The sequence below is a fragment of the Salmo salar genome, chromosome ssa12 (assembly GCF_905237065.1).
Source record: "Salmo salar chromosome ssa12, Ssal_v3.1, whole genome shotgun sequence".
Lineage (NCBI taxonomy): Eukaryota > Metazoa > Chordata > Actinopteri > Salmoniformes > Salmonidae > Salmo > Salmo salar.
In genome coordinates this window covers 79893811-79908352 of record NC_059453.1, presented here as the reverse complement: position 1 = coordinate 79908352, position 14542 = coordinate 79893811, and positions in this window count along the sequence as shown.

Genomic DNA, 14542 nt, shown 5'->3' with positions numbered 1-14542 from the left:
CAGCATACTGTCCCCGTAACACTACTCATTAACATTCCAAGGTGTAAATTCTCTTTGTCTACACATCAGTGACATCAATTACTTTTGTTAATTTGAATAGAACCACAAATTCCCCCAAATAAACACTCACAAATCAATCCATCTTTGAGAAAAATGTGTGAGTAAACTCAGAGTTTTACCTGAAATGGCTCTGTCGAGTGCAAAAATAGTTTAGTAGTTATGACCAACATACCTCCAGTAGGGGCAGACCTAAAGAAAATAACATTACTCACCAATGTGCGGAAGAGATTTTGATAGATGTAGATTTGACTTTATCTTGCCTTCTTAAAAGGTTGAGACCCTGAGAGGGCCAAATTGCTTGGTGAAACCGAAAAAAATCTTTAAATCTAACAATGGAGTGCACACATTCTCGTGTCTCCAGAGGACATTGGGTATGTATTGCAGCACAGAATGGCACAAACCAATCAAATGAGTGCATTGTGTTCTTCCGGTAGAGCTAGCACAATGTTTAATTGCAGCCAGGAATATGGGTAAGCAGGATTAAGAGCTAGATTCAGCCTGTACCCACCATGCCGCCACACAAAGAGTTGAGATGACATCAGCTTGATCATTTTAATTATCCTGTAATCCGCTTTTCCTTGAATGAGTTTCTCATTAAGCCATGCTGTAATGTGCCTGTCATAAGAGAAAGCACTGTAGGTTTAGGATTGTTTTGGAATCAAGGATCTGATGAAATGCTAAGTATGGCTGAACTTTTTGGGGAAAGATGGGTGGTCGAAGCAGTAAGTGGTTTTCCACTCATAGTGCCTCTTATAATTCTGGCTGAGAGTTTTTGGTGTGATGTCACAGACGGCATGACCTCCACTACGCCTGCACCTGGAACATTTCCTACTCAGATATATCGCAAGTCATGTTTAACTACCTCTGTAACGGTCTGGGTGTAGCTGGTGCAGAGGAATCAGGCGCAGGACAGCAGTGATGAGTAATAAAAGTAACTTTACTCAATAATATACATTCCATGTAGTAAATACCAAGCCCACACAAAAGGACCGAAATACATAAAACAAACACGCACAAAAACCATGGGGAAAACAGAGGGTTAAATAATGAACATGTAATTGGGGAATTGAAATCAGGTGTGTAAAACAAAGACAAAACAAATGGAAAATGAAAAGTGGATCGGCGATGGCTAGAAAGCCGGTGACGTCGACCGCCGAATGCCGCCCGAACAAGGAGAGGGACCGACTTCGGAGGAAGTCGTGACAACCTCCCGTTCATTGTGCAGTAGTACTATTTTACTACAGTTGTGTGTGAGAGGGTAACGATAGAAGTATATCTTAGCGTGACGCAACTTTAATTAATGAGAATTTATAGGGCCTTGTAGTGACCACAGTTTCCAGTGGAGGCCTGACCCACTTTGCTTCCACTAACATAAACATGCAGGGGCATAACAATCTTGGCCTAAGACCATAGCCCCCATACCAATAGGCCTACACGTACCACCATCCACTGTATGAATCAACCTTCTACTGTTTCAAAACTTCTCTCTCCCATTCTCCAACCTGGCAGTTGCTCTGTTCCAACAGTAAAGTATGTTATGACCAGTCACAGCATCTCTATACTTTAAACTGCATTGGCCACAGTGCTGCCTGGAAACGGACATTGATGCCAACTAGGGCACATTCACCCAATGGCTTACAACTTAGAATGTGGATTTAGCTAATCGCTCCACTGCTGCAGTAGAGCCAGTTGAAAAGCACAGTTTAGTGGTATATAATTACTGCTTTGATTAAAGAGACAGTAGCGTGATGATCCTTAGCATTCCAAACATGATTAATGGCTGTTTGGATTTAGTTGACTGACTTAAAATGTCTGTTTAACCTCCAAGAGGTCTGATGTGAAAATGAACCAGTCATATTTAATGAAAAACCAGGAGAAACAAGTTACATCCCCATGAACCCTCGGTCCTTCAGGAATTTGACCCTTTTTCGAGGGGTTTAGTTCAAGTGATATTGCAACAGCTGTACTTCTCTTTCTAGTTGGGAAAATGGTATAAACTTGAGAAGGGTGCTTTCCTTTGAAGTATGAAGGGCAGGGCCTGTCAGTCAATCTGTGGAAGACTAAGTAATTACAGAGAGGCCAAGTGAGAAAGGCCAGAGGGTGCGGGGTGGGGCCGAGCTGTGTGTCTTTGGACTTTTGAGAAATATTGTCAAACCATGGTCCAAAGGATTGTTTACACTTGCAAAACACTTTGAGTTAAACAGTTGAAGAGAGTCTTCCACAAAGCTTTCCAAGGCTTTGACATTCTACAATAACCAAAACAACCAAGCGATACCGTGCTCCAGGAAAACAAATCCTTCAGTATGCAAAATAATAAACAATTCTTTAATCAGATAAGGGCAAAGATATATGGAGGCCCCAGTGAGCCAGCTAGTGATGCATTTATACAAATAATGAGTTTCCATTTAGGCTGTTTTGAAAATCTTCATGCCCCTCGGGTGATTCATGAAGTTTTGTGCCGATTTGTATCACGTTGTCAGAGTCAGTCATTCATAATGTGACAAATCTGGGACAACGTCAACTTGAAAATGGGTCATGATGCGGGATACCTCGCTAAAGGCAAATTATGTCATATATTTTGTTTATTAGTGCATGTTATGCTTTCATTATAGATTATGTGCCTACAGTGGTTTGAATGAATTGATGGATGTATGAATGAATAACCCCTATTTGCATTGATCAATGTCACTCTTGCTATGTGTTGTGTAAGCCTGTCAATACTGGAGTCACTCTAGAGGTAGAAATATGGCGCTCAGGTCGATGGACAGCTAAAGGCCATTGTTAAGAGCAGTTCATAAATGAGGAGCGCTCAACACCCAGACCCGGGTTGGGAGGTCACATCCTCTCTGGTGGTTTGGTTTGATGCCATTGACTGACAGAGCCAGACTGATATTTCACTGCCTGCCTGCCCAGAGTGTTTGGGCTCAGGGACCTTGGATCCAGTGGCTGACAGGGAGAAATGCAATTACATCAATTAATACCTTCACATCCAAACACAGCTTAGAGACATCTTAAAGACAAGATGGTTTAGAGTCCACTTGTTGATAATTACGTCCATTTTTTATGCAGTCGTTGAAGGTATAAATGTTTTGTATGTTCCTGTTTCTTTCAATGTAATCCTTAGTACTGTACTTCACCACAAAAGGAATGAAACTGAAAATTGAGTAGCCTAAATGAAATGTAAATCAGTCAGGCTTGATTGAGAGGTGGAGGTGTAAGTTCATTTCCGCCTGGCCCTGGTGTTATTTATGGTCAGCTCATTGGTGTGTAGGGGCTGGTGATTTGTCATGTAGCTGGGTTAGGGCTGGGCCATTCTGAGTGTGACTGAGATGCTGGCCCACAGCTGTCCTCTGGCTTCAAGTGACTCTGACAAAGCACTGTAATGAATGTGCCCAGTGTAGAACCAGGGCGTGGGAAAACATGTCACGGTGTGCGTGTGTGGCATGCTCTTAGAGCGACAAGACTTTGCAGCAGGGGCTAACCCCCTGTGCCATGATGGCTGTGTGTGTGCTCCCTTTGATTGATCCTTTTCCATAGAGCAGCAGAAGAAGGCATCCCACCCCTACCCTCTTAGAAAGAAAAGGTGCTATCTAGAACCTAAAAGGGTTATTCAGCTGTCCTTATTAGAGAACACTTTGAAGAACCCTTTTGCGTTCCATGTAGAACCCTTTTTGGTTCCAGGTAGAACTATTTTGGTTCCAGGTAGAACTATTTTGGTTCCAGGTAGAACTTCACTGCTCAAAAAAATAAAGGGAACACTTAAACAACACAATGAAACTCCAAGTCAATCACACTTCTGTGAAATCAAACTGTCCACTTAGGAAGCAACACTGATTGACAATAAATGTCACATGCTGTTGTGCAAATGCAATAGACAACAGGTGGAAATTATAGGCAATTGGCAAGACACCCCCAATAAAGGAGTGGTTCTACAGGTGGTGACCACAGACCACTTCTCAGTTCCTATGCTTCCTGGCTGATGTTTTGGTCACTTTTGAATGCTGGCGGTGCTTTCACTCTAGTGGTAGCATGAGACGGAGTCTACAACCCACACAAGTGGCTCAGGTAGTGCAGCTCATCCAGGATGGCACATCAATGCGAGCTGTGGCAAGAAGGTTTGCTGTGTCTGTCAGCGTAGTCTCCAGAGCATGGAGGCGCTACCAGGAGACAGGCCAGTACATCAGGAGACGTGGAGGAGGCCGTAGGAGGGCAACAACCCAGCAGCAGGACCGCTACCTCCGCCTTTGTGCAAGGAGGAGCAGGAGGAACACTGCCAGAGCCCTGCAAAATGACCTCCAGCAGGCCACAAATGTGCATGTGTCTGCTCAAACGGTCAGAAACAGACTCCATGAGGGTGGTATGAGGGCCCGACGTCCACAGGTGGGGGTTGTGCTTACAGCCCAACACCGTGCAGGGCGTTTGGCATTTGCCAGAGAACACCAAGATTGGCAAATTCGCCACTGGCGCCCTGTGCTCTTCACAGATGAAAGCAGGTTCACACTGAGCACATGTGACACACGTGACAGAGTCTGGAGACGCCGTGGAGAACGTTCTGCTGCCTGCAACATCCTCCAGCATGACTGGTTTGGCGGTGGGTCAGTCATGGTGTGGGGTGGCATTTCTTTGGGGGGCCGCACAGCCCTCCATGTGCTCGCCAGAGGTAGCCTGACTGCCATTAGGTACCGAGATGAGATCCTCAGACCCCTTGTGAGACCATATGCTGGTGTGGTTGGCCCTGGGTTCCTCCTAATGCAAGACAATGCTAGACCTCATGTGGCTGGAGTGTGTCAGCAGTTCCTGCAAGAGGAAGACATTGATGCTATGGACTGGCCCGCCCGTTCCCCAGACCTGAATCCAATTGAGCACATCTGGGACATCATGTCTCGCTCCATCCACCAACGCCACGTTGCACCACAGACTGTCCAGGAGTTGGCGGATGCTTTAGTCCAGGTCTGGGAGGAGATCCCTCAGGAGACCATCCGCCACCTCATCAGGAGCATGCCCAGGCGTTGTAGGGAGGTCATACAGGCACGTGGAGTCAACACACACTACTGAGCCTCATTCTGACTTGTTTTAAGGACATTACATCAAAGTTGGATCAGCCTGTAGTATGGTTTTCCACTTTAATTTTGAGTGTGACTCCAAATCCAGACCTCCATGGGTTGATAAATTTGATTTCCATTGATTATTTTTGTGTGATTTTGTTGTCAGCACATTCAACTATGTAAAGAAAAAAGTATTTAATAAGATTATTTCTTTCATTCAGATCTAGGATGTGTTGTTTAAGTGTTCCCTTTATTTTTTGGAGCAGTATATTTTGGGTTCCATGTAGGGTTCTACCTGGAACCAAAAAGGGTTCTTCCTGGAAGCAAAAAGGTTTATCCTATGGGGATAGCCAAAGAACCCTTTGAAACCCTTTTTTCTAAGAGCATAACACAGAGATGGAGGCTATGCCTCTTTTGTGGGCAGGCCACTCAGGCTTGTGAGGAAACAAATGTTTTATATATTTTTTGCCTTCCACAGCCATCTTGGAACTGGTGTCTCTGGTTTTATGTACTGTAACTCTACCAGGTAAGAGAAGAAATGTGAGGAGTGACATATTTCGTGTGAGGGGATACTTATTTGATCAAGATGGGGAAACAAAACACCCTAGTATTAATAGAGACATATTCCTGTCAGGGACTTCTTTAATGGAGTCTTCTTCTCTCAACATCCATCAGATCATTAGACCATCAACACAGATTACATTTCCCAATGATATCACATACAGACATATCCCCAGGGACAAGCGGAGGTGAAATCATGGCACCTCGCAAAATGTACTTGAGAGAAGTGAAAAGGTGACTGATACTTTTTAATCCAGGTTGCCATGCAGCTCAGATACCTCATATCATAAGAAAGCATTGCAAACACAGGAGGAATCCACATCAATTGTGTTGTTTCTAAGAAGGTATTTTTTCCAATAGCCCCGCCAATGATACACTGTGGTAGAACAACATCTGTCATCTCAGACTGGGCGAGGCAGGTAGGACAGAAAGACGACATATGTTGTCACTGGTGCCTTGCTGATCAATCTCTCATTTTTTGGAGCCCTTTTTCACATGTGACCTGGTCACATGAAAGGGAGCGGCCTTCACAGATGAAGAGGGACGTCACTCACCTTCCCCAACAAGCCTGCCCAGCTGTAGCTGCCCTGAATACCTTCTAACCAGATAGCTAATGAGATATCATGTCAGAGTAGCTAGATTAGGAGCCGCTAGGGGTACAGATACAGTACCAGACCCTAGCTCTCTGTTCTGTTATCTTCTGCTATAGAGCAGTGGCCAGGTCATTGATACAGGACAATGACGGGATTATCTGTCACCCTCTAATGCTGCCAAATACCAGCACTGTGTTGTTGATTGACCTCCTATCTACTTTCATGCTCCATTGCTCTGGGGAACAGGTGGTCATTTCTAATGAGTGCCCAGAGGTCCTAGTGCCCAGTCCTTTATATACTGTTGTTTGTCTCAGATACTGTAGATCTTTAGATACTCGCTTTCCACATCTGTTCTTATTTTTGTATCCTTTCTCTTGCAACTAACATTGTTAGTCTTTAAAACTAAACTTGCACTTGGCTTAAAAAAAATAATATATATATATATATCTATCTATATATCATTATCCATTCAAGTCTTTGTTAGCATTTTAAAATGTCTTCCGAGCTGATGATTCTCCAAAACAAATGTTATATAACACATTCTTATGTAATGGGCTCCTGAGTGGAGCAGTGGTCTAAGGCACTGTATCTCAGTGATAGAGGTGTCACTACAGACCCTGGTTTGAATCCAGGCTGTATCACAACTGCTGTGATTGGGAGTCCCATAGGTCAGCACACAATTGGCCCAGTGTTGTTAGGGTTTGGCTGGGGTAGGCTGTCACTGTAAATAAGAATTTGTTCTAAACTGGCTTGCCTAGTTTAATAAAATAACATGTAAATGATGTAACAACAGTTTCATGTCAACATTTAAAATGATTTAAAATTACCCCAACTGGTCTGAACTGTGCTCCATATACTCAGTGGACCTTCTCTTCAACACTATATGCAGTACATTCAGATCAGAATCACCTTTATTCGCCAAGTACATTTAAACATACCAAGAATTTGTCTTAGTGTGATATCATGTTTCCTCTGCTGTATGGGAATCTATGTCAGCATATACCATGGTGCCTGAACACAAACACACAGACTAAAACACACACTTTTGGACATGTCCGCTCATGGTCAGGGGAGTGTTAGGCAGCTCCTAAGATGACAGAACCATGAATAATGGCAGTTATTCAGCAGAAAAAAATCACCTCCAACTCAAGAGGCTGTAAATTTGAAAGATTTGAAGTGAGGAAAGCCACAGCGGAACTCCGCTGGGTTGTGATGAGGTGCTAAGAGTGTGATTTTATTTTATTTTTATTGGACAAGTAAAAAAGAATTCTGTATAGTGAAAATATAATTTCACATTAATAAGGAACCATTAACTTTTATTTAAAGTTCAATTGCGTGTAAATGATTTACTTGAGAGCATCTGTTGGCATGCTTTATCACAGACATCTGCAATGAACAGGTTTATTTACACAATATGAATCCTCTCTCTAACCGTATCAATTAACATTTAGTGAGAGATGCTAGCTATGCTTGTACCTTGTCAGTCCAGAGTTTCCAAAATAAGAATGTAATTCTCACATCAGGCATTGCATTGACTCTCCAGGCATTTTGCTGCTGTGGCTTCTGGCATCAGGTGATAGAGACTGAATGTAGTGGCTTCTGTAGTGACTCGGCATCCCAAGCTCCCAAGGTCCTTAGGGACAACACGTTTCCCATTTTGGTGGCAGGTAATAATTCAAAGCAGCTGCTCTCTAATTGGAGCTCAGTGGTCTAATAGGTTGGACACGCAGAACAAGCATTCCAAATCAATCATTCCCTCATTTGCTCCTGTAATTTTGTTCCTTCTAAAGATAAAAACAAAAACATCAGCAGGTTTATGGCTCTGCTCCATGAAGCACTATTCTCTGTTGCTGTACTGTAGATAGCCAACAGTGTTTTACTGTATCACCAGGTTGCTATGGATACTTCTGTTAGAGCTGGGCTAAGCTGGGCAGTGCTAATACTGGTGTCAGAAATGTTAGCATGCTCCTAGTCAAGCGCATGAAGGGGACAACCCCAAAGCCTTGCCTTGGATTTCACCCAGAACTAGATGCTTACTTAGTCTAGACAAACAACTCTCACTGAGGTTCCCTCTCTCCCACATGGTATGGTCTCCATGGAGATAGACCCCTATGCCCTGCCTTCCTCTTACTCCCATAATGTTGTCTGTCATGCCTTACAGATGTAGAATCTTAATTTGATCACCATGTTGCATGAGAACTTAAAACTGTAAGGTTTAAAAAGGCTGCGTAAGTTTCTAATTTCCACTTGGAAATTTCTGACTTGATTTTCCCTTATGAAAAATGGATCAACCCCTACAACAATTTCCATTAAATATAATCCACATAATAATTCAAATGTCCTGTTGCTGCAGGATTTTCCTGCAGTAGCAAACTGGCTCAAATTAAGATCTTTATGAGAGTCCACTGGCCAGTCCCTTGATGGGCACTCAGTAGTTCAACCAGGATGAGGTTGGGATCTTTTACTGGTTTGATATTCCAAAGTGTTTTGTTTATTCTTACTGTGTGTTGTTAGCAGGAGGGATATTCTGACTGGCAGCATAGGGGAGTTGAAGGGGTCATCAGTGGTGTGTTCATAATCACAACATTCTAGGACCACTTTCATGTGTACTAGCATTCTGGAGAGAAGGAGCATTCAAGGTTAACATTCAACACACAAGCAAACGCACAGACATAAAGTACATACATACATACACCATACACACATGCACACACACACTGGCATACACCACACACACAACCCGAAACAGACTGAAATCACACCAAAGCCTTAATAATTTACACCCTGTTTCTCTCTGTTTTAACATTTTATCAACTATTATTTTGCTGGCCCATTCTCAAGAGAGAGACAGAGAAAGACTTAAGAGCCTTATGTGTTTTATTCATTTTTTCCTCAAGCTCCTTGTCAGTTTGGATCAAATGATGGCTTCTCCTCAGCTCACACTCTCAAAGCATGACATGTCCAAAGTTCAAGTAATTCAAGGAGTTTGTAGTTCATTTTGGAAAGTGGGAAGTAAGATTGTAGCTTGGACTTTGAAAATATGTCAGGTATTTGTTGGCAATTGAGCTTATCCAAACAATGGCTCCTCTGTGCAAAACTGCCAACATTATTTCCATTCCCCTACTAATTTATTTCCAAGAAAGAGGCCTGCATGTCTTATTAGTGTCAATCCATTATTAGTGCTGGAGATAACATAACTTGGTCACAATGAAGAGGGCTTTGTATGTCAACAGGGAAAAGGAGGAGAAGGCTCTTTATGATGTTCCATAAAGGTGAGTGGAGTAGCAGGCCCACTGTAATAGTAGCACAGAGGGGCAGTCTGTATGTTAGCAGGTCACAGGGTCATTGTAGACAACACAATAGATTTGATGTGGACAACCATTACATTCCATTCTCAGTGTAAGCTGTCAGATCCCCAGGGCTCTGCTGGATGACATGCCCTCAAGGCTGGCTGACTATATGATGATACACTCCTCATAAAGACAAACTTTAAAAGATCTCTGTGTGAAGGTGTCAATGATACACCATCTCCTGGTGACTTGTGTTGCCTACATTTCCCCGTCAATAGACCACCTGTGTTCTCAAGGTGCTTGTGATGCAAATACCAACAACACTGGGATATGATACCTTTAGTTTTTTAAGGGCCTATAGAAGTCTGTTATTTTATGCTAAGAATATGACTCTCTGTTATGTGTGTGTTTGGGCTCTATTTTAATCAACATAACGTAGTGACAGTAGCGCTATAGGTTCCGGGGGGTGTCAGAAATATTTTTGCTATTTTCACAACCAACATGTTTTGGGCGCAGTGCTGACAGTGGCTTTTGATGAATAAACCAGTTGTGGGTGTGTTGAGACTTGGCCCCTCAGTGGCCAATCAGAACGTGCACCATGGCGAAATATGTGGTTGCTTCAAATTATGTATTTACAGTCGTTTATGTATTACCTTGGAATCAACTCCAAATCCAATGTTAGTCAGATTCCAATGTTAGTCCATTATAGTTTGTTAATAAACAGCTTACAGAAACAGAATAGCAAAATGTAGACCTAATCCATCTTTGCTAAATATGTTAACTTGAACCTGTTAGCAGTCAACATTGGTCAAAGTAAAAGCATGGCTTCGATGTGGAAATATATACATAGCATTCACACTGACATAGGCCTACTGTAAATTGCATTATGGTTGAGCATGGACATGCCAAACGTTGTTGATAAACAAGACAAAATGCATAATTGCTAAGGCCTAAAAAGAGAGTGAATAATTCTAATCAAATTGTAAACAACTAAACAAGTTGTTTTAAACAGGCTATCTCTAAATACACTTACAAGCACCATAATTGCTCCCCTTGGGTATATAATATAAAAACAAAATAGACAATGGAGGGGTTTCACGCACATCCAAACTTTTCACAGTAGCTGGACAAAGATCCAATATAAAGAAAAAGGGAGAATGTCCACTCCGTTAAACTGCTCCCAAATATAATGTTTATATACAGTTGAATTCGGAAGTTTACATACACTTAGGTTGGAGTCATTAAAACTCGTTTTTCAACCACTCCAGAAATTATTTTTAACAAACTATAGTTTTGGCAAGTCGGTTAGGACATCTACTTTGTGCATAACACAAGTCATTTTTCCAACAATTGTTTACAGACAGATTATTTAACATATAATTGTAACGGGCGTCGTAATGATTGGACCAAGGTGCAGCGGAAACGTGTATACTCATCTTCTTTAATTGGTTAAAAGAAGGAAAAACAAACAAAACATGTACACAAACACAACGAATGACACTAACAGTCCTGTCAGGTGCTCAGACACTAAACAAGGAGACAACTACCCACAAATCCCATGACAAAACACCCCTCTTAAATAAGACCCTCAATTAGAAGCAATGAAGAGCAGTTGCTTCCAATTGAAGGTCAACCCCATCAACTAAACATAGAAATAGAAAGACTAAACTAAAACATAGAAATATACTAACATAGAACATTAACCAAACCCCGGAACACTCTAAACAAACACCCCTCTACAAAAACACATAGCCCAACAAACCCCGAACCACATAAAACAAACACCCCCTGCCACGTCCTGACCCAACGACAATAACAAATAACCCCTTTACTGGTCAGAACGTGACAATAATTCACTTCATCACAATTCCAGTGGGTCAGAAGTTTACATACACTAAGTTGACTGTGCCTATAAACATCTTGGAAAATTCCAGAAAATTATGTCATGGCTTTAAAAGCTTCTGATAGGCTAATTGACATCATTTGAGTCAATTGGAGTTGTACCTGTGGATGTATTTCAAGGCCTACCTTTAAACTCAGTGCCTCTTTGCTTGACATCATGGGAAAATCTAAAGAAATCAGCCAAGACCTCAGAAAAAAATTGTAGACCTCCACAAGCCTGATTCATCCTTGGGAGCAATTTCCACACGCCTGCAGGTACCACATTCATCTGTACAAACAATAGTAGGCAAGTATAAACACCATGGGACCACGCAGCCGTCATACCACACAGGAAGGATATGTGTTCTGTCTCCTAGAGATGAACGTACTTTGGTGCGAAAAGTGCAAATCAATCCCAGAACAACAGCAAAGGACCTTGTGAAGATGCTGGGGGAAACAGGTACAAAAGTATCTATATCCACAGTAAAACGAGTCCTATATCGACATAACCTCAAAGGCCGCTCAGCAACGAAGAAGCCACTGCACCAAAACCGCCATAAAAAAGCCCGACTACGGTTTGCAACTGCACATGGGGACAAAGATCGTACTTTTTGGAGAAATGTCCTCTGGTCTGATGAAACAAAAATAGAACGGTTTGGCAATAATGACCATCTTTATGTTTGGAGGAAAAAGGGGGAGGCTTGCAAGCCAAAGAACACTATCCCAAACGTGAAGTACGGGGGTGGCAGCATCATGTTGTGGGGGTGCTTTGCTGCAGGAGGGACTGGTGCACTTCACAAAATAGATGGAACCATGAGGTAGGAAAATGATGTGTATATATTGAAGCAACACCTCAAGACATCAGTCAGGAAGTTAAAACTTGGTCGCAAATGGGTCTTCCAAATTAACAATGACCCCAAGCATACTTCCAAAATTGTGGCAAAATGGCTTAAGGACAAAAAAGTCAAGGTATTGGAGTGGCCATCACAAAGCCCTGACCTCAATACATTAGAACATTTGTGGGCAGAACTGAAAAAGCATGTGCTAGCAAGGAGGCCTACAAACCTGACTCAGTTACACCAGCTCTGTCAGGAGGAATGGGCCAAAATTCACCCAACTTATTGTGGGAAGCTTGTGGAAGGCTACCCGAAACGTTTGACAACAAGATAAACAATTTAAAGGCAATGCTACCAAATACTAATTGAGTGTATGTAAACTTCTGACCCACTGGGAATGTGATGAAAGAAATAAAAGCTGAAATAAATCATTCTCTCTACCATTATTCTGATGTTTCACATTCTTAAAATAAAGTTGTGATCCTAACTGACCTAAGACAGGGAATTTTTACTCGGATTAAATGTCAGGAATTGTGAAAAACTGAGTTTAAATGTATTTGGCTAAGGTGATATATAAACTTCCGACTTCAACTGTACATATTTGAACTATCTTACAGCTCGCATTCACACTTCTCCAGAAGTTGCATGTGCACCAAGGATGTTCACACCATAAACCCAGGACAGGACTCCTAGAAACAGTAATTGATGTTGCTTATCCTGCTTCACTGCACATAACTGTAAGCAGTATCAGGTAGGCCGTCATTGTAAATAAGAATTTGTTCTTAACTGAATTGCCTAGTTAAATGAAGGTTACATTTTTTTAAATATGTAACAACATCTGCAGTTAGTTTTTCTGGTATCATACCAGGAAGCAGGTTATAATGATGTCATACTAGAGTGTGTGTGTGTGTGTGGGGGGGGGTGTGTATGTGTGGGGGGTGTATGTGTGTGGGTGGGGGGGTGTATGTGTGTGGGTGGGGTGTGTGTATGTGTGTGGGGGGGGAGGTTGACACACCAGCCTACTTGGGGGGGGTGTATGTGTGTGGGTGGGGGGGTGTATGTGTGTGGGTGGGGTGTGTGTATGTGTGTGGGGGGGAGGGTGACACACCAGCCTACTTGGGGGGGGGGGGGTGTATGTGTGTGGGGGGTGTATGTGTGTGGGTGGGGGGGTGTATGTGTGTGGGTGGGGGGTGTGTGTATGTGTGGGGGGGAGGGTGACACACCAGCCTACTTGGGGGAGAGGGCGAGGTCTAGTAAATAACAAATAATTCAGCCACCATGCCTCTCCCTCTCACAGTACCAACACAGAGAACATCTCAAAGGCGTGCTTAACATGCCAAACTAAGGCCCGTGTCTCTCTCTCAACCTTTTGTTATGAGACATTATCGTGTCTCTCGGTGTTATCTCCGGCTCACTTATCTGCTCTGAGTGGGCTCTATGTCACTGTCCAGACCTCCATCTTCTAATGCCTGAGTACTGGGCTCTGGGCTGTATGGCTGCTGTGTGGGATAGTGGATTTAACACCAATATTCTGGCTCCAGGAGAATGGGGCGACAGACAGCTACAGGTGGTGTTGATCAGTTGCCTCCCTCGTTCCGTCTTTACCCTCTCTCGCCTAAAATCACTCTTTCTCACCTCCTCTTTACCCTCTCTTACCTAAAATCACTCTTTCTCACCTCCTCTTAATTGAGATGTCCCTCCAATTAAAAAATCTCATCAAATTCAAATAAAATTGTATTTGTCACATGCTTTGTAAACAACACGTGTAGACTAACAGTGAAACGCTTACTTACAGGCCCTTCCCAACAATGCAGAGAGAAAATTATATAAATATAATGACACAAGGATAAATGCACATTGAGTAAAGATAACATGGATATTTACACGGGGTACCAGTACCAAGTCTATGTGCAGGGGTACGAGGTAATTGAGGTAGATACTGTATGTGCATATAGGTGGGGGTAAAGTCACTAGGCAACAGGATAGATAAGCAGCAGCGTATGTGATGAGTCAAAACATTTAGAGCAAAGAGGGTCAATGCAGATTGTCCAGGTAGCTATTTGGTTAACTATTTAGTAGTCTTATGGCTTGGGGTAGAAGGTGTTCAAGGTCCTGTTGGTTCCAAAGTTCGATAACACTTGCCGTGCGGTAGCAGAGAGAACAGTCTATGACTTGGGTGGCTGGAGTCTTTTCCCATTTTTAGGGCCTTCCTCTGTCACTGCCTGGTATATACGTCCTGGATGGCAGGGAGCTCGGCACCAGTGATGTACTGGGCT